Source organism: Rhincodon typus, chromosome 31, assembly GCF_021869965.1.
Source record: "Rhincodon typus isolate 14 chromosome 31, sRhiTyp1.1, whole genome shotgun sequence".
Classification (NCBI taxonomy): Eukaryota; Metazoa; Chordata; class Chondrichthyes; order Orectolobiformes; family Rhincodontidae; genus Rhincodon; species Rhincodon typus.
The window spans coordinates 22,997,051-23,020,239 of NC_063362.1; the positions used below are offsets into that span (position 1 = coordinate 22,997,051).

Below are 23,189 nucleotides of genomic sequence, written 5' to 3' on the forward strand. Positions count from 1 at the left end.
GATATTCATTTCAAGCCCACCGACTCCCACAGCTACCTAGAATACACCTCCTCCCACCCACCTTCCTGCAAAAATGCTATCCCCTATTCCCAACTCCTTCGCCTCCGCCGCATCTGCTCCCAGGATGAGGCATTCTACTCCCGTACATCTCAGTTGTCCTCGTTTTTCAAGGACCGTAACTTCCCCCCCTCAGTGATCGAGAACGCCCTCAACCGTGTCTCCCACATCTCCCGCAACTCATCCCTCACACCCCGTCCACGCAATAAGAACCAAAAAAGAATCCCCCTCGTCCTCACGTACCACCCCACCAACCTCCGGATCCAACACATCATCCTCCGACACTTCCGCCATCTGCAATCCAACCCCACCACCAAAGACATCTTTCCCTCCCCACCCTTATCTGCTTTCCGGAGGGACAACTCTCTCCGTGACTCCCTTGTCCGCTCCACACTCCCCTCCAGCCCCAACACACTCGGCGCTTTTCCCTGCAACCGCAGGAAGTGCTACACCTGCCCCCATACCTCCCCCCTCACCCCCATCCCAGGCCCCAAGAAGACTATCCACGTCAAGCAGATGTTCACCTGCACATCTGCCAATGTGGTATACTGCATCCGCTGTACCCGGTGTGGCTTCCTCTACATCGGGGAAACCAAGCGGAGGCTCGGGGACCGCTTTGCAGAACACCTACGCTCGGTTCGCAATAAACAACTGCACCTCCCAGTCGCGAACCATTTCAACTCCCCCTCCCATTCCTCAGACGACACGTCCATCCTGGGCCTCCTGCAGTGCCACAACGATGCCACCCGAAGGTTGCAGGAACAGCAACTCGTATTCCGCTTGGGAACCCTGCAGCCCAATGGTATCAATGTGGATTTCACAAGCTTCAAAATCTCTCCTCCCTCTACCGCATCCCAAAACCAGTCCAGCTCGTCCCTGCCTCCCTAACCTGTTCTTCCTCCCACCTATCCCCTCCTCCCACCTCAAGCCGCACCTCCATCTCCTACCGACTAACCTCATCCCGCCCCCTTGACCTGTCTGTCCTCCCTGGACTGACCTATCCCCTTCCTAACTCCCTACCTGCACTCACCTTTCCTGGCCCCATCCCCGCCTCTTCGACCTGTTTGTTTCCTCTCCACCTATCCTCTCCTCTATCCCTCTTCTATCCGCCTCCCACTCTCTCCCTATTTATTTCAAAACCCCCTTCCCCTCCCCCTTTTCTGATGAAGGGTCTAGGCCCGAAACGTCAGCCTCTCTGCTCCTATGATGCTGCTTGGCCTGCTGTGTTCATCCAGCCCTGCACCTTGTCGTCATTAGAACAATTCAGCCATTCAACAATGACCCCACCCCCACCATCATTGCTATGATGCCACAGCATTTGAGCAAACAATCTTGGTGTTTAATCTTAAGTAAAGTCAAGTTTGAGGAGACTAGCTCAAAAGGCGTAACCCGATGGGAGGCACGTAAAAAAAAGGAGCCCCTCCAGCAACTATGACTGGTCAATTAGGACTCAAAGCTGGAGAGCAAGCTTCTCAGAGCCCCTCTTAGTCTGGCAGCTCACAATAAAACCTGAAAGGATGGCTTTAATTATTGACAGAGTGCTCTCTCCCCCTTAACGAGCACATTTGTAAGGATTCTGATCAAAGCAGTAAACAGAAGGAGAAAAATGCAGACACGCATGAGCCAATTCTCCACATTTCATTCGGGAGGGGGATGAGGGAGGCAGCCCTTCAGCTTTTACATTAGAAAAGCAAGATACTGCTTACCTCATGGTCATTGACCTCAAAATGTTAGCTCTCTTAGGGGTGGCACGGTGGCTCAGTGGTTAGCACTGCTACTTCACAGTGCCAGGGACTCGGGTTCGATTCCAGCCTCGGGCGACTGTCTATGTGGAGTTTGCACATTCTCCTTGTGTCTGTGTGGGCTTCCTCCGGGTGCTCTGCTTTCCTCCCACAGTCCAAAGACATGCAGGCTAGGGTGGATTGGCCATGCCAAATTACCCGTAGTGTTTACTTGATGGTGGATCAATTGAGGAACAGTGGAGGACTTTCAAAACGATTTTTCACAGTGCTCAGCAGAAGTATATTCCAGTGATAAGGAAGAAATGTAGGAAAAGAGAGCCAGCCATGGATGTCTAAGGAAATAAAGGAAAGTATCAGATTGAAAAAATACACATACAAAAAAGCAAAGAGTAGTGGGAAACTAGTAGACTGGGAAATCTTTAAAGGCCAACAGAAAGCCACAAAAAAAAGTTATAGAGAAAAGTAAGATAGATTATGAGAGTAAACTAGCTCAGAATATAAAAACAGGCAGCAAAAGTTTATATAAAAATGTAAATCGTAAAAGAGTGGCGAAGGTAAACATTGGTCCTTTAGAGGATGAGAAGGCCAATTTAATAACTGGGAATGAGGAAATAGCCGAGACATTAAAGAGTTATTTCGTGTCGGTCTTCACAGTGGAAGACACAAATAACATGCCGAAAACTAATGGCAAGAAGGTCATAGCAGGCAAGGACCTAGAAACTATCATTGTCACTAAGGAGGCAGTGCTGGTCAAGCTAATGGGGCTAAAGGTAGACAAGTCTCCTGGCCCTGATGAAATGCATCCCAGGGTACTAAAAAGAGGTGATGGGGGAAAATAGCAAATGCACTAGTAATTATTTACCAAAATTCACTGGACTCTGGGGTGGTTCCCGCAGATTGGAAAACAGCCAATATGACGCCACTGTTTAAAAAAGGAAGTAGACAAAAAGCAGGTAACTATAGGCCAGTTAGCTTAACTTCGGTAGTGGAGAAAATGCTTGAATCTATCATTAAAGGAAGAAATAGCAAGACATCTGGATACAAATTGTCCCATTGGGAACACCCAGCATGGGTTCATGAAGGGTAGGTCATGTTTAACTAATTTGGTGGAATTCTTCGAGGACATTACTTGCATGGTGGACAATGGGGAACCTGTGGATGTGGTGTATCTGGATTTCCAGAAGGCATTTGACAAGGTGCCACACAAGAGAAAGTCGCATGGTATTACAGGTAATGTATTGGCATGGATCGAGGATTGGTTGACCAGTAGAAAGCAAAGAGTAGGGGTAAATGGGTGTTTTTCTGGTTGACGGTCAGTGGCTAGTGGGGTGCCTCAGGGATCAGTGTTGGGATCTCAATTGTTTACAATTTACATAGATGATTTGGAGTTGGGGACTAAGTGTGGTGTGTCAAAATTTGCAGATGACACTAAGGTGAATGGTAGAGCAAAGTGTGCAGAAGACACTGAAAGTCTGCAGAGGGATATAGCTAGTCTAAGTGAGTGGGCAAAGGTCTGGCAGATGGAGTACAATGTTGATAAGTGTGAGGTCATCCATTTTGGTAGGAATAACAGCAAAATGGACTATGTTTTAAATGGTAAAATATTGCAGCACGCTGCTGTGCAGAGGGACTTGGGTGTCCTTGTGCATGAATTGCTGAAGGTGGGATTGCAGGTACAGCAGGTAATTAAAAAGGCAAATGGAATTTTGTCTGCCATTGCTCGAGGGATGGAGTTTAAAAACAGGGAGGCTATGCTGCAGCTGTATAGGGTCCTGGTGAGGCCACACCTGGAGTACTGTGTGTAGTTTTGGTCTCTTTACTTGAGAAGAGATATACTAGCACTGGAGGGGGTGCAGAGGAGATTCACTCTGTTGATTCCAGAGTTAAGAGGGTTGGATAATGAGGAGAGACTGAGTAGACTGGGATTATACTCATTGGAATTCAGAAGAATGAGGGGAGATCTTATAGAAACATATAAGATTATGAAGGGAATAGATAAGGTGGAGGCAGGGAGGTTGTTTCCGCTAGCAGGTGAAACTAGGACTAGAGGGCGTTGCCTCAAAATAAAGGGGAGCAGATGTAGGACTGAGGTCAGGAGGAACTTCTTCACCCAAAGGGTTGTGAATCTGTGGAATTCCTGCCCAGTGAAGCGGTTGAAGCTACCTCACTGAATGTTTTAAAGGCAAGGCTAGATAAATTTTTGAACAGTAAAGGAATTAAGGGTTACAGTGAGTGGGCGGGTAAGTGGGGCTGAGTCTCAAAAAGATCAGCCATGATCTTATTAAATGGTGGGGCAGGCTCGAGGGGCCAGATGGCCTACTCCTGCTCCTAGTTCTTATGTTCTTATATTCAGGGATATGTAGATTAGGTGGGTTATGGGGGGAATAGGTCTGGGTGGGATGCTCCTAGGGTTGGTGTGGACTTGGGCTGAAGGGCCTGTTTCCACACTGTAGGGATTCTACGATTTTTCAACAGACAGATGATTTTCGAGTAATTCCAATTTTAGCTGGCTGGAAGGGCCACTGGATCCAGATACATGGCGTTGGTTGTTATTCTGTGTATGTTTCTCAGATTGATTGGCAAGAGCCAGCATCCTGAAATTAGACTTTCTAGCAACACGCCACAGTGGATCAAGCACATTTATTCCATAGTTGCTGCTGGACAGTCAGAGTGCCATAAGGACACAGCACAGACACCCACCCACTGAAACCAGATTTAAAATTCTCACTATCCTACAGAAAGCCACTCTCGCAGTCAAAAATAGTACAAAAACCCAACTGGACAAAAGCCTTTTGTTGGTCTGTACATCCCAGGAGACATTTACAGATTGTTATTTTACAAGTTTGTTCTGATTTCACCAGCATCTGATCTGATTGGCAAAGCTCAAAATGAAGAATTCATCATAACCATCATCTCTGACTGAACCAGACTATTCTCGTTACAAACGCTCACCAACTCAGAGGGGCATGCTCAGCGAGACCTGGGTGTAAAGTAAACCAGAAGTAAACATGCAGGTGTAGCAGGCAAAGGGTATGCTGGCTTTCATAGTGAGAGGATGCAAACACAGGAACAAGAATGTCTTGCTGCATTTATACAGGGCATTGGTAAGGCTACACCTGGAGTACTGTGTACAGTCTTGGTCTCCTTATCTGAGGCAGGAAGGCAACCTGATTATTACACAAAGATCACCTTCCACCTTCGTATCATTCACCTTCACTCTCTTACAGCCCATTCTTTGCCAAGACCTCTACCACATGGAGACTTGATCTTCCCCACCCCCTCAGCATGTTACATATTCCACTTCCCATAAACTCCATCTCACAAATCTCTGCTCCTATCCCACCCACCCACCACTCCTCCTCACCGATCTACATTATCTCCTATCGCATGCAAAATTCTTGCCCCAATTTTTCCATGGCCACCTCCAGCTGCAAAGCACTTGCTGTGACATGGATTCTTCGAGTATTTGTCCTTACCTTCAGTCCCACACAAATCTCTCTCAATTTCATACACACAGGCTCTTCCCTTCATTCCTCAGTACCAGGGACGGCCCCTGGTTTTTATCTCCCACTCTCCGTTTTGCCTACATCTGTGCACATTAAAGGCTCAATGAACATTCACTGGTTGTTGCTATTGACAACTGGCAAGATTGCATTGAAATAGTCATTTACCTTCAGAAGAGCTTTGGGAGGAGGCAGATTATGAACCCTGAAGGGCCTTAAGGCAGAGATTGCTCTAATAAATTGTATACATTTGACTTCTCCTCAAAATCTGGAAGAATTTCACTTAGTCACTTCAAAGTTTCCTTTCCTCAAACACAATTAAACAAGCTTAATGCCTTTAATAATCTCCTGTAATTGAAAATTCCTGAAACCTGGAATGATACTGATCTGTTCTTAAACTCAATTGGTAATATTCTTCGTACGGTAGGTGAGGAATGTAGATGGTTGTGCAGACAGCGTCCCACAAGCAATAACATGTACTAAAATCTGCAGTAGGATTTTACAGAGATATTCCAAATGCTCTCAACCTCTAAACTTGCTGAACAAACACTTGTCTACATCAAAGCCTGTGTAAATCCTTCCCAATGTGGTAGAACTCATTTCCGAATCACCTTTGGCATCGGAGGCATGGACAGGAAGGGATCGGCTGATCCATTGATCCCGTCCTAGGATCATTTCTGTATTCTTGGGCCACAAGTATTCGTTGGCAAGGTCAGTGTTTATTGTCCAGCCCTAAACTACTGTTGGCAAGCAACCCTTTGCAAACTGCTGCAGTCCTTATGGTAATAACACATCCACAGTGCGATACAATGGAGTGGTTTGCTTGACTCTTAACTGCTTTCTGAAATAGTCAAACATTGCTGTGAAGTCTGGAACCACGTACATACTTATCTACTTGCTTTGGTGGGATGCAAACTCTTGTTATTCCAAAAACAGTTTGAGTTTCTGGATTACTAAGCCTGTAATATTACCCACCACTATTTGCCACTGTCTCCAGCTAAGCATGATTACACATGCCCCTTCTCATGCTAATAACTATGCAATCTCTGACCAGTCAAAATTCACAGCAGCTAAAAAAAAAAAATCAGGCCAATTCAGGGAAGATTATCTTGATTGAAAATCTTGGGGAGGCAACGGCCTAGTGGTGTTAAATCACTAGACTATTAATGCAGAAACTCAGCTTATGTTCTGAGGACCCAGATTCGAATCCTGCCATAGCAGATGGTGAAATTTTAATTCCAGATTATTCATGGAATTCAAGGTCTAATGATGACTATGAAACTGTTCAATTGTTGGTTCACTATGTCCTTTAGGGAAGGAAATCCGCCATCCTCACCTGGTTTGGCCTACATGTGACTCCAGGCCTGCAGCAATGTGGTTGACAACTGCCCTCTGGGCAATTAAGGATGGGCAATAAATGCCAACCTAGCCAGAGATGCCTACATCCTGTGAGCAAATATATTTTAAAAAAATGACAAGAAAAAGTGTTTCCAAGAGATTACAGCGACTAGGAGACAATGTGGTATTCACTAACAAGAGGTGCATTTTAACATGTTTGCAGTGAAGCTACACTCACTGCTGAGCTGGCATTTTAAAAAAATGCAGTACAAAAATCAAGGCAATAGTGCCATTTGCAAGTGTCACAGCAGCATCCTACCTACTGCTTCTTTGAAATATGTTCCAACTTAGCTGGCCCAAGAACCAAAGAAACACATTTGTCATCAAGTGTTGAGGATAATCCTTATTTTTATTCTCAAATTGTATGTCTTACATTTAGTGCTCAGTGTGAAATCTCTGTGGCAAGTAATAGCCTACCAAAAAAGAGCTGTTGCTGTGAGAGAAGCCAGCATGTTCACACATGATGACTGAAAAACAGCAGTTTGAAGATACAGGTCAAAACGAGTCTGTGATCTGTCATCTCAGCACTTTGTAATGCAAGAATGAAGATCTAATGTTGAGCTGGAGAGATATTTATTCATTCATTCTTCTGTTAACTATTTTACAACGTCTGGAATCTTGCCGAGTGTTCAGTACCACAGCATCTATTACACAGTCTGGCAGGAGAACTCCTATCAACTTTTCTAAAAGCATAAAAACCAAAAGAACTGCGGATGCTGTAAATCAGGAACAAAGACAGAAGTCGCTGGAAAAGCTCAGCAAGTCTGGCATCATCTGTGAAAAAAACAAAAAAAAAATCAGAGTTAACGTTTCGGGTCTGGTGCTCTGAGGAAGGGTCACCGGACCCGAAACTTTAACTCTGATTTTTCCCTTCACAGATGCCGCCAGACATGCTGAGCTTTTCCAGCAACTTCTGTTTTTGTTTCTAAAAGCACGAAGGCTTTTTGTCCAGTTGCAACCAACTCAGGCTCTTATCCCACATTCTCCGGAGAGTCAGTTACCAACAATGCCACATCATGATCACATACTTCGGTAAACAACTCCCACTTTCCAAAATAACACACAGTGTGGAGCTGGATGAACACAGCAGGCCAGGCAGCATCAGAGGAACAGGAAAGCTGACGTTTCGGGTTGGGACGGACTTCCACTCCAAAGTGGAGACACAACCGGAGTTTGGGTTCTTGGTGAGAAGAGAGTGGATGTGAGGAATAAAACCAACTTCAACTCTGCAAAGGCAGCTCACTATAAAATGGCCACTGAATGAGAGAAGATACTATAGTTAAGCCTCAACAGTAGACCATAAAGCACAACAGGAAGGGCTAGAGAGATCTCTACTCAACACTTCACTGGCATCAAAACACTGCCAACAAATAAATGGACGTTTTCCCCAAATCTTTGTGATAGCTTACCAAAATTTCTCACTCCTAATGCAAAGATGCAGCAAGAGCAAAACATAGTATGTTCTTTACCCTGAGTGTTAGTTTGTTCCAAGCTGATAGTGCCACCAAAGCAAATGCTCCCAAACAGGGCACGACTAAAAAGGAGGACTGTCTAGGAGGTATGACAGATTGGTTTACAATTTTCAGAACAGTCAAAACCAGGTGACACAGTGGCTCTGATTCAAAAGCCTGCAGTGCCCAAAAATTGCTGAGACAAATCTCACTTTCATATCTTTGTTCTGATGAAAGGTCACAGGCCTGTAGTGTTAACTCTTTCTCTTCCATATAAACACTGCCAGAGATGGGTTCCTCGAGGATGGTGTTTTGTTATTTCAGATCAGCGTGGAGCGTGCCATTTAGAGACAGACATTCACTTCACCAACATCTGAACATGACAGTAAGCAACAACACAGGTCAGAAGAACAAGTGGACCATTAAGTTAATATTTCAGGACCTTATCTGCTATTTTCACAGATGCTGACCGACCTACTGAATACTTCAGATTTTCAGCAGTGCTTTTCATTTACAAGATTTTAACTAGCAACTAGCTAGAAGGGGAGAATTCAGTGAATTTTCGTAGATGCACCATAGAAAGCATTCTATCTGGATGCATCATGGCTTGGCATGGCATCTACTCTACCCAGGACCGTAAGAAACTACAGAGAGTTGTGGACACAGCCCATTCCATCACTCAAACCAGCCTTCCTATCCATTGACTCCATCTATACTTCCCACTGCCTCAGGAAGGCAGTAAACATAATCAAAGACCCTTCCCACCCTGGTTATACTCTCTTCCAATCTCTTCTGTTGGGCAGAAGATATAAAAGCTTAAACGCATGCACCAACAGACTCAAGAACACGAGGCAACAAGGTGCAGAGCTGGATGAACACAGCAGGCCAAACAGCATCATAGGAGCAGAAGATGCTGCTTGGCCTGCTGTGTTCATCCAGCTCTGCACCTTGTTGTCTCGGATTCTCCAGCATCTGCAGTTCCTACTATCTCAGACTCAAGAACAGTTTCTTTCTTGCTGTTGTTAGACTTCCGAACAGACCTCTCCAATTTCAAATCTAATCTTGATCCACTCCGTGCACCCTTTCTGCAGTCGTAACTTTGTATTCCTCGCTCTGTTTATTACTGTAATGTACTTTATATGGTATGATCTGCCTGTACTGCACGCAAACTTTTCACTGCACCTAGGGAAGTGACAATATGAAATCAAATCAAATAGTTGCTATTTTAAACTTTCATATATTCCACTTATTACTAAAGAAACCCATGACTCTCAATTTGACTTCTGCTACATTCTGATGAAATCCCAGCAATGACATTGCAAATTAAAATCAACCACTTGTGCAACTAACAAACAACTGAGAGATCCATTATGAGGGGGTGGGGGGTGGAGGTGGGAGAGAGAAAAGCTGGTCACTATTCACCAGCCTCTCAATAATCCATTGAAGGGTCTGGAACAGCATTAACTCCAATTTTCAAGGAATGGTGGAAAGTCAAATTTTATACCCATCTGGCAAATGATTAGCCATTAGTTAATTATTCAAAAGCAATACCTTAAATTCAAGCTGCTAAATTTAGAATGGGACACTGTACTCTATAGATACCAATACCTTCTGGTCCCCAGATTTCTTCTCAGCTATACACTTCCACAGACCAAACTCAAAATCTGACAAGGTGAGTTCAGATGCCAAAGATGCTATTAGGAAGCTGCACCCAAAAACAAAAAAAAATTGTCGACATCAGACTTCAGCCCTGAAGCCTTTAAAATTACAAGGATGTTTTAAACTGAACTGGCACAGGCAAGTTGTACATTGTGGATTAAGTTAAGAAAGATACTTACTGACAGGGCTGGAACATTCTCAGGTTTGAAAGACCCAGTATGTGACAAAATGGACTTTTTTTTTAAACAAGCTGTTTTTCTACTAGCTAATTATTGACCTAACACACCAGCATTTTTCTCTATCAAACAAATGCTGCCCATCTACTGGGCATTTCCCAGAAATTCCAATTATTTCAGACTTTGTTTCTGCTCTTAGCCCACATTTTCTGCTTTACAACTTAGGTTTCTATGAATGTGGGGATTTTAGGGAGAGTGGCTCTTAAATTGAAACCCCTGACCTCAGAGGGGCTGCCCACTCCCACTTATAAACTTGGGATTGTCCATCCCAGGCAACTGTGGAGCCCACTGGACTGTCGACAGCATGAGGCTGCTATTCTCAGCTAATTACAACAGACGGTCATGGAGGCCCAAGTAAAAGGCAGCTTCTGGAAGGCATTTGAATGCGGACCATTTGTATCCAATAAAGCTCCACCCAGATGTTACCATAGTCTTGGGCAGAGGAGGAATGTAGTTCTGGATCCCAATGGGGTTAGACAAGCCATCTCAGGCACAGTAATTAAGATTAACTGGAACCAAATTAGTTAATACAACTTGTACTGATTGCTATCATGCAATAAACCACATCTTGGGCACTATTATCCTTAAATATTTCAAAAAAAAGGTTAGAAAAGTTAGAAAAGAAAAAAAAAAGGACAAAAACAAACTGATCTGGGAAAAGAAATGCTAGCTTGGGAGAAGGCCCTCTCTCTTGTAGCTCAGTGGTAGTGTCCCTACCCCTGGGGGTAGAAAAGCAGACCCAGAGAACTCTTGTCGTGTAGGGATAGAGTCCCTACCCCAGAGCTGAGAGGTCTGGGTTCAAGTGGTGTGTAATAACATTTCTGAACAGATTGATTAGAAAAAGAAGTTAAATTTTAAAAATGCATTTGAACAAAAAACAAACTATATCTTGTTTAGGTAAAGCACCTCTTGTTAAGACTCTCTGTGTACTATCCTTTACCATCGCTAATTTTAAAAAGAAAGGCCCTTAGATATAGGACAAAGCATGGGAGCATTTTTTTCCCCGCCTTCTAAGGATCTTGTAATTACATGGCATTGTTGCATCTCCCCACATGGACAAAGTTACATTACACACTGTGGAGAGCAAGCAAAGCACCTATTCTGGTCAAAAAATTGTACATACAGCAACTAGACAGTCTATTTCCTGGCATTGGTCAAGTGGACTTTGTCTGGACAAACAGCTTGCTGTACTTCTTCAAATTATCTCACTCGTTTTTAATTTCCAAGAACCCCTCGAAAAAGGAAGCTGAACACTATAATGGGGGCAGAGCTGACAGAGACAGACAGAACCAGTTTCTCACTCTTACTGATAACACGGTGGAGAGCTGGAGGAACACAGCAGGCCAGGCAGCATCAGGTTTCTGAAGAAACCTTCTGAAGAAGGGTCCCGACCCAAAACATCAGCTTTCCTGTTCCTCTGATACTGCCTGGCCTGGTGTGTTCCTCCAGCTCCACACTTATCTCTGACTCCAGCATGAGCAGTTCTTACTATCTCTTATTCTTACTGCCCCTCCTGCAGTGGAAATTTCCATTGTGTGGCTTATCTTCCATGACTAATTGAAAACCATACTTGAATTTCTTCGGCTTGGAAGCGAAATTGTGGAACATTAGACTAAAAGCAACTCTGGTCTGCACTGAAATTGGGTGTTCACTAGTTAAAATAAATGCATCACCACTGATTAATATCAGATGGACATGACTGCATGAAGTCATCTACTTTAAAGTCATAGCATGTGATAAACATGACTACCACAGTTTGACCTTTTTATCTTCCCTGATGTTGATGGGACCGTACTGATCAAGTCCTAGTGTATTCTCTACTGCCATGCAATATGCAGCATCACTTCCATTGCTGGTATACATTGGCAGCACGGTGGCTCAGTGGTTAGCACTGCTGCCTCACAGCACCAGGGACCTGGGTTCGATTCCACCCTCGGGCGACTGTCTGTGTGGAGGTTGCACATTCTCCCCGTGTCTGCGTGGGTTTCCTCCCACAGTCCAAAGATACGTAGGCTAGGTGGTCATGCTAAATTGCCCGTAGCATTCAGGGACGTGTAGGTTAAGGGGGATGGGTCTGGGTGGGACGCTCTGAAGTTCAGTGTGGACTTGTTGGGCCGAAGGGTCTGTTTCCACACTGTAGGGATTCTATGATTTCAGGTTAAAATATTGACAACACTGTTGTAGGTCAAATCTCAAAATAATAATGAGACAATATAGGAAAGAGAGATCAAATACTCAGCAACATGGTGTAAAGACAACAAATCTCCCCATTAACATCAACAAAATGAAGGAGCTAATCATTGACTTCAGGAAGCAGAGTGGAGGGTATGTCCCTGTCTGCACCAACAGTGCTGGGATGGAGACAGTCAAAATTGGTAAGTATCACTCCCAGGAACTTGACAATCTGTCCTGGTCCACCCACACTGACACAATGGTCAGGAAAGCACAACAATGTCTCTACTTCCTCCAGAGGCCAAGGAAAGTCAGCATGTCCACAAGGTCTCTTACCAATTTTTAAAGAGGCACCATAGAAAGCATCCTATCTGGATGAATCCGTATGGTTTAGCAACTGCTCTTGCCAAGACCGCAAGAAACTACAGAGTCGGGAACACAGCCCAGTCCATTACTCAAACCAGCCTTCTATCCATTGACTCCATCTATACTCCCTGCTGCCTTGAAAAGCAACCAACATAATCAAAGATCTCTCCCACCCCGGATATACTCTACCACCCTCTTCCATCGGGCAGAAGATATAAAAAGTTTGAATACACAAACAAACAGATTCAAGAACAGCTTCTTCCCTGTTATCAGACTTTTGAACTGACCGTTCACGTTAATTCTGATCTCTCTGTCTACTCCTCCTCTGCAGCTATAACACTGTATCCTGCACTCTGTTGCACTTTGTATGGTATCATTACTTGTACAGCATGCAAAACAACACCACTATTTTGGTATGTGATAACAGTAAATCAAACTCAAATGCACTTAAAAAGTGGAAAGCATGGTACATAATAAAAAAAAAACCAAATCAGCCAAGATCTAGTGTCTGCTCAATCTCCTCTACTGGAGGTATTTTAAAACAAAAAAAACAAAAAGGCATTTGGGATGATGGCCAAGCTGGGAGGTACATGGGGGACATAGAAATCAGTAACAAAGTCTTGGCTCTGACCCTGTAACCTCCACAAACATAGACATTAGAATCAAAAGCAGTCATCATGGACTTCACAGACACCCAACCTATAACCTACTTAGTCACATACGAAAGCCAGTCCAGAAAGGAGCTAGAGATCTAGTCCGGTCTCTCTCATGCACTCATACTGAGGGAAAAGTGAAATTGGAGGATACGGGGGGAGTGCACAGAATCTATATTTCTGTAAATATAGTAAGTATCCAAGTTAAAACCTATTTTGATTGTACTGACTGACACGAAATAATTGAGCCAAACTGGACAGTACCCAATGTCTCATCCTCAAAGTACAATTACAGAACCTTAATTTTCTCAGTGCAGAATGGGGCCATGTAGTTCATTGTTTGCACCATCATGTCAAATAAGAGACTCACTTAGTGCCATCCTTAGAATGCAGCACTACCATCTCCCCTTAACCTTGCACATTCTTCCTTTTCAGTTAACTGTCGAATAATCTTTCCAAAAGCCTCAACTGAACCTACCTCCATGACTCTCCAGCAGTGAAGACCAGACCCTAATAAATTACCGCATGAAAGTTTTTCCCACTTTTGCTTCTTTGTAGTTATTTTTAAATCTGTGCCCTCATGTTCTCGATCCCCAATTAGGGGTGGAAAAAGTTTCCCCACACCCCTATCAACTCTGCTCAGAGCCCCTTCATGGTTCTGAACAGCTTTATCAAAAGTCACCCAAAATTGTCCTAAATTCCCAATCGTATCCTCATAACTGAGGTTCCTCACCCCGAAACCATTCGAGCAGTACTTTTGTTTTACACCGAGAGCAACTCTACATTTTTGTAACCATTTCATACAGTTCAGGCTTTCATTATATTTTAATGAGACTTTTTTTTTTTAAAAAGTTAAGGCAAGAAAAAGTTTGCAGGAACACTAAGATGCTGAAAATCAACCCCCGCCCCCAACACCTCCAAAATCAAGTCTGTCATTGGTATTGCTCTCAGTGTGCACAGACAGTTAAGGGTGCTTTGATACCGAATGAGGAAGTACCAAAAAGAAAGCTACATAATGTTAAAAGAATTCTTGCGACATATAGCATCTGCTCTTGCCAATCCCTTTGCCTGCACTAGATTATTTAAACCCAGACTGAAGCCCACATTCTGGGACCCACAGGAGTCCAAATGGTGTGGATTTCACACCCCTCACCTCATTTTTCCCTCGGGTTAAAATAGGCCTCTACAAAAGGTGCATTCAGGTCAGTAATGAGCAGATGGAGGAAGTAACAAATCACTGAGAAACCACTTCAATGTCTCTCTCGGGCTGCCTGGAATACCCAGGAAGTATGGCAGCAAGAAAAAAAAGTTTGTGGGGTCACTGATAAACACAATCCTGCAACTATATTGTAACAGTGGGTTTTTAAAACATTCAGACCCTTCAGTCAACTCCAATTTCCAAAATACCTTCACCACAAAAATCAAACGCAGTGGCTCAAGGCATCAGCTAATCGGAGGAGGAACAAAGAGTGGTCAATAAACGCCAGGCCTTCTGACCCACAACTAGGGATACGACCATCCCACCACAAGAGCCTACTGCCTTCTGTGCTTACATCCCTTTGGGAGGTCTAATGCAGGAGGGTAATACAGTAAAACGGCAGAACCCCCAACAGCATCAACATAGAGGGATCGGGGTGTATAGGTCCACAGTTCTCCGAAAGGTGGCAACTCATGCGGAGAAGATGGTCAAGGCAGCGTATGGCATGCTTGCCTTCATCATTCGAGGCCCAGCATAAAAATTGGCAAGTCACGTCACAGCTGTACAGAACTTTAGTTAGGCTACATTTGGAATATTGCATACAGAAGGATGTGGAGACTTTGGAGAGGGTACAGAAACAGTTTACCAGGATGTTGCCTGGTTTGGAGGATATTAGCTATGAGGAGAGCCTGGACAAACTTGGCTCATTTTCACTTGAACATCAAAAAGGATGGCGGGCAACTTCTGAGGGGCATGGATAGAACAGATACTCAAAGTCTTTTTCCCCCAGGGTAGAAAAGACATCAGTTTAAGGTAACAAGGGGGCAGGTTTGAAGGAGGCGCAAAAGGCAGGGTTGTTTTTTTAATAAAAAAAATACAGAGGGTAGTAAGTGCCTGGAATGCACTGCCAGTGGCAGTGGTGGAAAATACAAAAGCAACATTTAATAGGCATCTGGACAGATATATGAATAAGCACGGAATAGAGGTATTCAGACAGCATAGAGACAAAAGGTTTTTAAGTTTAGAAAGGTATCACGTGTCAGTGCAGTATTAGTGGGCCGAAGGGCCTGTTCCTGTTCTTTTATTTTGTAAAATGGGCAACAAGTGCTGACCTGGCCAAAGCCCATCCTCCGATTCAATTAAGAACTCCTGCAGTGTGGACTTCACATACACTCCACACACTATCTGCAGTCCTGGCAACTTGAAAACACCCCATTGGTTTGTAGTAAAAACAAAGTGCTGGAGAAACTCAGCAGGTCTGGACTTGAAATGTTAATTCGATTTTCTCTCTGGGCGGCACGGTGGCTCAGTGGTTAGCACTGCCGCCTCAGCGCCAGGGACCCAGGTTCGATTCCACCCTCAGGTGACTGTCTGTGTGGAGTTTGCACATTCTCCCAGTGTCTGCGTGGGTTTCCTCCGGGTGCTCCAGTTTCCTCCCACAGCCCAAAGATGTGCAGGTTAGGTGGGTTGGCCATGCTAAATTATCCATATAGTGTTCTGGATGTATAGATTGGGTGGGTTTTATAGATTGGGTGGGTTTTAGGGGGATGCTCAAAAGGGTCAGTGTGGGGCCAAAGGGCCTGTTTCCACACTGCAGGGATTCTAAGATACTGTCGGACCCAGGTTTCTTCAGCAGTTTCTGCTCTTGTTCCAGCAGACCCCCTGACTTGCTCCTGAAATCAAATCCTTGAGAGAAAGTAAGGGGAAAATAACATTTTGCCCTGAAAATAAAAAAAAGTTTAAACAGGCAGACATCTCAAAAGTTGACTCGGGTCCATCTTAGATTTCGCTCCAAGACTCAGCAGAGCTCAAAAGTTCTGGAAACTCTTCGGTTCTGAACAAAAGGAAAAGAAATCAGAGCCCAGCAGGTGCCCCCATCAGTCCTGCACAGCCAGCTCTGCATGCCTTTATATTGGTGAGAAACTTGAGGAAAGGTATTTGCATTTTAATGGAGCTATATCTCAGCAACCTCACGCACTTCACATACAAATGAAGCGCTTTGAAATGTGCTGATTATTCAAGAGGCGAACACTGCTGCATGCAAACTGGCTGCAGTCTCTTCAGCAGTAATGGAATGAATGACCAACTACAGGTCCCACTCACAATCCATGCTCATCAGGGGCAGCACTCAAATTTAGTTAAATCACTGTTTGAGGTTTCCTTTCCAAATCTGTGCTCATCTTGCCTACACCTCCACGTTTAACCCCCTCCAAAAAGGACAGTACTGGCCATCAATAAAAAGTCACAAATTACAAAATCAGGGTGACTGAGATATACTACCCTTCCACATCCTTTGACCTATCAGCAGCTATTGATGTGGTGCACCACACAATCTTCTACTGTTCAGCTAAATGGAACTACTCTTGCCTGGTTCCGCCATAGCAAGACCAGAAATGGTATCTCATCCTACACAGGAGCTCCCCAGCTACTTATCCTTAACTCTCATCTACTCAGTCGCATGTACCAAAAGTCAATTTCAGGTCTTGCACATAGACAACCTTGCCTCACCCCATCTCTCTCAGCCACTTTCTCCCTCTGAACTGCCACACCATTTACCTGGCCTTCAGTATAGCATTAGAAAATTACCTATTAATTTCAGGGAAGATTGAAACTATTGTCTTCACTTCTGGTCACTAACTTGGTTCTGTAATAGCTAACTTCATCCTTCTTTCCCGGTTCAGAACTTCATTAAAAAAAAATCCCCCATCAACTACTGAAACCCTCACTTTCCATCATCTTCAGACTAAATATCCTGCAGGCTCGTGTTTCACCTTGAGCTCCAGCATAAACTGGGTTCATCGAAAATTCTGCTACTATATCCTAAATTATGCAAAAGTCTCATTCACCTACTGACTTACATTGGCTCTTGATCCAGCTAAACAACTTGCATTTATACAGTGATAGTAGGAACTGCAGATGCTGGAAAATCTGAGATAACAAGGCGTAGAGCTGGATGAACACAGCAGGCCAAGCAGCAGAGGTGCAGGAAGGCTGACGTTTCGGGCCTAGACCCTTCTTCAGAAATGGGAATGGGAGGGGGAGTTGAAATAGTTCGCGACTGGGAGGTGCAGTTGTTTAGTGCGAACCGAGCGTAGGTGTTCCGCAAAGCGGTCCCCAAGCCTCCGCTTGGTTTCCCCGATGGAGAGGAGGCCACACCAGGAACTGCGGATACAGTATACCACAGTAGCAGACGCGTAGGTGAACATCTGTTTGATGTGGAAAGTCGTCTTGGGGCCTGGGATGGGGGCAGTGTAGGGGCAGGTGTAGCACTTCCTGCGGTTGCAGGGAAAAGTGCCGGGTGTGTTGGGGCTGGAGGGGAGTGTGGAGCGGACAATTGAGTCCCGGAGAGAGCGGTCCCTCCGGAAAGCAGATAAGGGTGGGGAGGGAAAAATGTCTTTGGTGGTGGGGTCGGATTGCAGATGGCAGAAGTGTCGGAGGATGATGCGTTGGATCCGGAGGTTGGTGGGGTGGTACGTGAGGACGATGGGGATTCTGTTTTGGTTGTTACCCCGCAATGTATGCTTTTATGTCTGCTCGAGCACCCTAACTTTAATCATTCCACCACCAATGACAGCACATTCCCTATCACAAGAGCAGAAGTAAGGTCTTTAAAAAGGTCACTGGACTCAAAACATTAACTGCTTTATCCCAACAGATGCTGCCACACCTACTCAGTTTCTCCAGTTCGGATTTCCAGCATTTGCAGTCCCTTCGGTTTCCTTTTAAACTTCCGACACATTCAGCTGACAACACTGTGCTCTGGAAATCCCCCACAAACCCATCCACCTCATTTTACCCTGAAAGGCTCACCTTAAAAAACCCAACTCCAAGTGAACTTTTGGTCACCTTGTATCTTAAATAGATCCATGTCAAACATTGAAAAAACTCACCTGTGAAGCACCTGGGGACATTTTACTACACAAAAGGCACTATATAAAAAGATGTAATTGCAATCATTTACTATTTTGTACAATTTATAAATCACACCTCACATTCTGGGTAGACACAACCTTCCTTTCAGCAGATTTTCCACGGTCTTTAATTCCTCAGCCAATTGCTCAAAGTGCACAGACTGACAGTGGTTTTGGAATTAGCAGAGATCCGACACATTAAAACAAAACTCGCATCATAAAACATCAATGGCTGGTTTAAGTTTTAAAAGAGGTGGTTTGGAGCTTTTCTTCCTTCTAATCCTTGGCTCACCTTCAGGAAAAGTGAGAATATCACATCAACACAAACTCCACCCAACTAGAGATTGTGGGAGACCACAGTTTATAATTTTGGTCATCTCAGTTGAAGGGAGAAACATTAAACTAGCTCACTCCTCTGCTAACCAGGGATCTCTCAACTTCAGAGATAGTAGGAACTGCAGATTCACTTGGACAGGCTGGCCAGACCATAGTTTCAACAGCTGCCAACAGAATACTTCTCAGTACTACGCTGGTGTAACAGCCTAGGTTACAGAAAGTGTCGAGTGGAATTTTAACCCACAAATCCGGAATGCAAGTATGCTCCTTCAGTCAGTCTCTACAACACATCGCAGAAGGATAGGATACAGAACGTACTGCGCAGAAAATGGTGCTTTGATTTGGGAGGGTCTGCCCACAGAAGTTTTAGAAATAATCAGGAGAGAGTCCTTGTGGAGATGCAGACCCTTCTTCACTGGCGTATTTGTGGCTGGTTAGCTCAGTCGGCTGGATTGTCATACAGAAATGATGCCAACAGCATGGGTTCAATTCCTACACCAGCTGAGGCTACCCTGAAGGACTCTCCTTCTCAACCTCTCCCCTCGCTTGTGGCACGGTGACGCGAAGGCTAAACCACCAGTTGTCTCTCAGATGCAATGGTGACTTTACCCTCCATGGTGTTATAATATACTACTGCTGTGATAAACGGATGGATTCTGGTACTTCTTATCGAGGTGTCTTAACAGCCAACAGCAACATTGTATTCAACCAGTCTTTAGCTTCCTGGCCTAGAAATAACATTCAGTGCCATTGAGCCAGAGACAAATCCCAGGTTGAATAGGAAGTTCAGAAGACCACGTCAGGAGAAGCACCACACACACGTACTTGACGAGATGCCAGCTGCTGAAGGAGCAATGCAAGGCTGTGTACACATGCTGCTTCTACTGTTTTAAGATGATTCACATAGAGCTAACCAATCCCACAACCAACAGGCCAGATCAAAGCTCTGAAGTCCTGCCTTGTATCTAGTCATAAGCAGAAGACATCAAGAACTAATAGGAGAAAGAGCTTGACAAAAAAAACAACCCACCTTTAGTGATAGATCCTGACATGTAAACATACAGACAATGCAGAAGCATTCACAACCACATTGATATAAAGGCTATAGGTCCAGACAATATCCCAAATGTGGTACTTAAGACACCTGCTCCAGAATTAGCTGCACTTCTAACCAACCTGTTCCAGTTCAACTACAACATTAGCATCTACCCAAAGTGCAAAATTGTGTTCCAATGTCCTAACAAAAAAAAAAAGGCAAATTCACTTCAGTGAATTACCAAACCTCCGAATACCAAATTAAACAGATGGAAGGGGGTCATCAACAGTGCTCACTCATCAATATCTGCACAGGGTCACTCAGCTCGAGACCTCATTACAAACTTGGTCCAAACAGACAAAGGAGCCAAATTCAAAAACAAAAACAAAACAGAGACATGAAAGCAACGTTTGGCCAAGAATGGTACCAGGGAGTCCATTTAAATCAGTTGAAACTGCCTAGAGTCATATGGAGCACAAAAACAGGCCTGTTTGAGGCCACACATCTTGATCCGAGTACATCGCTGCCAGAGTTCCACAAGGGCGTGTCCTAGGTTCAGCCTTAGCAGACGCAAAATGCCAGATGTCAGGATGTGTTTACTGACTACAGTTGTGTTCTGTTCCATTCACAAATCCTTAGATAATGATGCAGTAAACACCTACATGCAGCAAGATCTCCATAGCATCTAGGTCTGGGTTAACGTGATGTTAAGTGAACGTTGCTTGCCGAGAGGGCTGACTACTTTACCTTGACATCCAACAAGGCTATCACCAAACTCCCACAGCATCAATATCCTGGCTCTGACTGTTTGACAGAAATTTAACTGGTTTGACCACATGTGGTTGGAAGGGCAGCTCAGAGACTGGTAATTCTGAGGTAAGATGGAAGGTTCTGCCTCCCCAAAGCCTGTCTGCCACTTCCAAGGCAAAGTCAGGAGTGAGGTGCAATACTCTCCAAATCCCTGGATGAGTGCAGGGTGGACACTCAAGGAGCTTAACCATTCATGACAAGACAGCTCATTCACTCAAACAGCACCCTCTCCACCACTTTAAACCAGTCACTGTCTCCACCATGGGCACACTGTCATTGTTTACCATCTACAAAGATGCCTTGCATCAAGTCACTGAAGCTCTTTCAACAGCATTTTCCATTCCCACAATCTCTAACACCTAGAACAGCAGTGGGTTCACGGAAACACAACCACTTGCAAGTTTCCTTTCAAGCCACTCGCAATCCTCACGTGGAACTACATTTTTGCTCCTTTGCTGTTGTTGGGTTTGTTTTTAAATTTCAGAAGTGTACTTTATTCATAATTTACCTACTAGTTGCTGTGTGTTTAAATACCAGAACATTCTCCCTAACAGCACTGTGGGAGAATCTTCACCACGCACATTGCAGCAGTTCCAAAAGGCGGCTCACCATCACCATCTCAAGGACAATTAGAAATGGTCAATAAACACAGGCCTAACCAACAATACAGACATTCAGTAAGTTACTGAAAATGTAAGCGTAACAGCGACAAGCAGCATGAGTAATTGTGCAGCCGTTTCCTCCCCCATATCTATGGCTTCAGAAACTGATGGACGAGGACAAAGAATTAAGATAAGGGCCGAGACAGAAATACTGCCCTCAGTATAAGCCTCTTGAAGTCTCAAGAGAGAAAAAAAAAGGCATTGGTGTTTATTTCAGCAGCACTGGCATAACTCAATGAGCCAAGAATCAAGCCAAATTAGAGAATGTGCATTTCTTTTTTGCACCTTCGCTGTTCAAAGACCTAAAAACAGCTTCAGTGGCACAATTGCAACTTGAACTAAAAGAGCAGAATGGGAGTCAGTTAGCAAGTTACTGAAATAGCCATTGTTAATTTCTGAGAGATTTTAAGTTATTTCAAAATATTGACAATTTCCAGATCAGAGTTGGGGCAGGGATGGGGGGGGGGGGGGGGGGGGGGGGGGGAACCTGGAATTTTGGGGCTACCATGTAGCCTGAATTATAGCAACTTTGCCTCCTCTCTAACAGGCTCCTGGTCTCTCAACACCAGTCCTTCTCCCACAAACCCACTCTGCATTCTCATTAGAGGGGTCATGACAATTTCCCAACCTTGAAATGGGGGTCAGAGAGAGGAAAAAAAAGTTTGGGAAATGCTTTTCCAGAAGATTTCCCCCTCTTCACACCTACAGCAAATGAACTGGATGGGACAAAGGACAAGTAGCTTAAAAAAAACATGGCCATCCCAAATTAAATTAAAAACCAAACTGAAAACCAAAATAGATGTTTAAAAATAAAAAATGGCACTTTATGCCTTTACCTCAATCAAAATTCCAAACCCATTCATTCAAATAATTTTACAGCACAGGAGAAGACCATTCGGCCTATAATTCCTGGACTAACCCTGAGGATTGACAATCAATCAGAGATCAAGGATACCACGCAGAAAAAGCTGAAAAATGGAGATAGAATCATAGAAATGAAATTCAACTTTGTTAATTTTGTAGAGTGTTGTACGAGGAAGCTCGATAAAGAATTCCGCAGTTTTGAAATTCGGCAAAATAAGTCTTCACAGAGAATGAAGTGAAAGGGGCAACCGTACCAATGATATTCACTGTTTGGTGGGGAGGGTAAAGAGACACGTCGCAGTGAAGGTAGCAGGATGGGGCAACAAGGGGCGTTCACAGATACAAGCTCAATGGGCTCAGGTGAGGTCAGGGAGCAACTATTCCTGGAACCAACCGCCCATCCTGAGCGATGTTGCAACAGGCAAGAAACCCGCGAGATCGTAAAAATAAAAGAGAAACCCGGATCAGATGTTGTCAAACTTAAATGTGAAACTATCAATTTTGTTTCGAAACCATTAAAACTAAATCTCTCCATTAAGAGTACAACCGGAAAAGTTCCCAACTTAACAGAAGAGTGAAACCGACGAGAGCCTGAAATTTACAAAAAGGAGAGGGCTGGTTCTTCAATTGAACTTAACCTACCCACCCGGAAATCTTCCCAAGTTTGAAAAGTTGCGAGAAATATTTTCCTTTCAAACTTTGCTCCCTCTAATGACAGCTACAATCTACAACCTCTTCCCCCCCCCCCCAAATCTCCATTATTCACTCACCTTCCACTCCCATGTTGTGGGACCCAATTTTTCGTTCGTGATTCACCCTTTAGAACCGTCTCCTCTCCTACCCACAGCAGCAATAAGTTTACTTTTCAGCAGTTGCTATTAATCAGGACTGGTTCAGGGCTCCACCTTCCCGCTGGGTCCTAGCATCCGCCTTGGATTCACATCACACCCAACTGCAGGAGAGGTCCCTGCCCCCCTCCTGCTGGCTGCAGAGAAACCCTGCAAAAAGGATCTGGCAATCTGAAACAGAAGCGGAAAAGTAAGAGGCGCCAATCTCTACAATTCCAACAGCCGTATCCAGCGTTTAAAGCCTCCGCGGACCTTTGAACAGAAAGCCTGACCACAAAGGGAAATGG

At 44.3% G+C, this 23,189-nt stretch overlaps 1 protein-coding gene across 1 annotated transcript in view; it reads right to left on the bottom strand.

Moving 5' to 3' along the window:
- tmem51a (transmembrane protein 51a) overlaps nucleotides 1-22,961 on the bottom strand; it is a 54,945-nt gene extending 31,984 nt beyond the window's left edge. Inside the window, exon 1 of the mRNA XM_048615196.1 lies at nucleotides 22,825-22,961. The gene's annotated coding sequence lies outside the window, so the exon portion shown is untranslated. The remainder of the gene's footprint in view (nucleotides 1-22,824) is intronic.
- Between the last annotated feature and the right edge of the window lie 228 nt (nucleotides 22,962-23,189).